Here is a 3,267-nt window from a genome sequence, read left to right as displayed (position 1 = left end):
GGGAAATGTTGCAAAGAATACAAGGTGCCAGAGACACCATTATAAACATGAATTCTAGGAAGAACACAATGACTTTAAACCCACATTTTTCAATAATAACACTGAATGTAAATGGACTGAATTCTCCAACCAAACGACACAGGGTAGCAGAATGGATAAAAAAACAAAACCCATCTATTTTCTGTCTACAAGAGACTCATTTTCGACCTGAAGACACCTTCAGGTTGAAAGTAAAGGGGTGGAGAAGTATCTATCATGCGACTGGAAGCCAAAAGAAAGCCGGAGTAGCCATACTTATATCAGACAAACTGGACTTAAAGTAAAGGCAGTAACAAGAGATGAAGAAGGACATTATATAATAATTACAGGGTCTCTCCATCAGGAAGAGCTAACAATTCTAAACATCTATGCACCAAATTTGGGAGCGCCCAAATACATAATAAAACAATTAATCACAGACAGAAACAATCTTATTGACAAGAATGTGCTAATTGCAGGGGACTTTAATACTCCACTGACATCAATGGATAGATCAAACAGACGGAAAATCACTAAAGAAGCAATGGACCTGTTTCCACTTTTCCACTTTCTCTCCAGCTGCCTTTTATGAGGGGAATGGTGCTTCTCCCATACTCTCCTCCCATCTCTGTACTCTCCGTAAGCGAAAACAGCTCTCTGCCTTCCGTGGTTTCTCTCTCCCCCAGGTCACCTCTCCACACCAGGTACTTGCCGAGTTCTGTGGTTCAGGTTGTGCAGATGGTTGTGTTAATCCTCAAACCAGTTTTCTAGGTGTGCAAGATGTTTTAGTGTTGATCTGGCTGCATTTCAGGGACTAGAGATGTAAAAAAAACCAAAACTTCCATGCTGTTCCACCATCTTGGCCCCTCCAAGATTCTTTTTAATGTAGCAATGACTGAGTGATTAGTGTATACCAGGAGCTATGCTGGGTCCTGGGTAAATGTATTCTCTACTTAGGGAGCGTAGAGCTCAGCGGCAGATTCCAACAGTAGATTGATGGCATGGTGGTACATCTATGTGTTCACAATGTGTGTTCAACAAATGCCTTGTCTTAAGACATTTTCCAGGGGCGCCTGGGTGGCTCAGTCAGTTAAGCATCCGACTTTGGCTCAGGTCATGATCTCACAGTCTGTGGGTTCCAGCCCCACATTGGGCTCTGTGCTGACAGCTCAGAGCCTGGACCCTGCTTCAGATTCTGTCTCTCCCTCTCTCTGTCCCTCCCTGACTCATACTCTGTTTCTCTCTGTCTCAATAATAAATAAACATAAAAAAATAAAAAAGACATTTTCTAATATGAGTTAAATTTAACTTGGAATGCTTTTCTCTCTCTAGTCCCCCTCTTCGAAATTTATAATTTAACTCAAGTTGACCAAGTTGACTGCCTATGGTCAATCCAACTGTTCTAGCCAGAAAGCTGAGCATCAAACTTAATTTTCCTCTTTTGTTTTTCATCATGCGCTGACCACCTCCCCCCCCACTCCCCAGTACAATCCATCCTTTAGGATTCTTGCTTTTCAATGTTTCTGGAATATATTCACTTCTTCCCATTTTCATTGCCATCATGTGAATCCAGGCCATGATGGCATCTCCAGAGCTACTTCAATAGTCTTCCAATCCATTCTCCACATAGAAATTATAATGGGCTTTTCAAACATACACCGTATGGGGTGCCTGTGTGGCTCAGTTGGTTAAGCCTCTGACTTCAGCTCAGGTCATAATCTCATGGGTAGTGGGTTCAATCTCAAGTCTCAAGCCAGAGCCTGGAGACTGCTTCAGATTCTATGTCTCCCTCTTACTCTGCCCCTCCCCATCTCATGCTCTGTCTCTCTGTATCAAAAATAAATAAAACATTTCAAAAAATTAAAAAAAATTAAAACACACACCATGTTACCACCCTGCTAAAACTATAAGTTGCTTAAATAGCATCCAAAGTCCTTACCCTGGCCTCCAAAGCCATGTATGACCTAAGCCCTGCTTACCTGTTAAGCTCATTTCATCCCTCTCCCCTCCCACTTATTCTACTTTAGCCATATCAGTGTCTTGTTGGTTCCTTGAACCCAGCAATACCTCTCTTGCCCTTGCCCAGGTCATATGTGTGCCTAGAGCAGAAGTTGGCAAGTTATAGCCAATTGGCCGCATCTGGCCCACAGCCTGTTTTTGTCAGTAAAGTTTTATTGGAGCACAACCATGTCCATTTGTGTAGGTTTTGTCAATAGCAGTGTTGAGTAGTTGCAACAGAGAATACATGGCCCTCAAAACATGAAATATTTACTCTTTGTCCCATTACAAAATGTTTGTTGCCTAGAGTATCCATCCCCTTGCACTTTGCATAGCTGATCTTTCTCATTGTATAATTCTCAAGGCTTTCCTTGTCATCATGTCTAAGCAGGTGATCCCCTAAATTTTCTGTCATTGTACCAAGTTTGTGATTCCATTACATTCACCACAAGTTGTGTTTGTATATTGTGTGTTTATATGCAATTGTTTATATAAATTTCTTAAGGGCAGAGACTGCATCAGTTTTCTTCTTCACTTTATATATTTTTGAGAAAGAGCTAGAGAGTGAGTGAGTGAATGGGGGAGGGACAGTGGGAGAGGGAGAGAGAGAGAATCCCAAGCAGGCTCCACACTCAGCACGGAGCTTGACTCGGAGCTCCATCTCAGGACCCTGAGATCAGGACTTGAACTGAAATCAAGAGTTAGATGCTCAACTGACTAAGCCACCCAGGTGCCCCTTGTTCTTCACTTTAAACTCAGTTCCTAGAATAATGTGATCATAGTAGATAATAAATGTTAACTGAACAAATGAATGAACATGATCTATTTCCTACCTACTTCCATTTTTAAAAATCATTTTTCTTTTGCTAAGTGATTTTTTTTGTTTTTAAGTAGTTCCTTTCCCAATTTATTCTTTCATTGAAAATACACTTCCTATATAACTGCACTATGGTTCTGATCTTGGTTTAATCTAGTCTCAGGGGTGAGATCAGACTACACTCCTTAAATATTTATTATTTCATGAGTTGGTGTGACAATATACTTACCTGCAGAGAATAAAGTGGAGGTCTGAAAAACACTTCACTTATTGAATAGTTGTATCAAAATTAAAATGAAGTAACTACTAGAAACAAAAATACTATGAAGAACCTTTAGTCAGAGTTGTAAAGAACATATCTGCTTAGACATGATTTTCTTATTAAAAATATACAAACATTCAATCTTTAAAACAATAAGAAATACATGTATAGA

The sequence above is a fragment of the Suricata suricatta genome, chromosome 2, assembly GCF_006229205.1.
Source record: "Suricata suricatta isolate VVHF042 chromosome 2, meerkat_22Aug2017_6uvM2_HiC, whole genome shotgun sequence".
Classification (NCBI taxonomy): Eukaryota; Metazoa; Chordata; class Mammalia; order Carnivora; family Herpestidae; genus Suricata; species Suricata suricatta.
Note: the sequence above shows the minus strand (reverse complement) of the source record.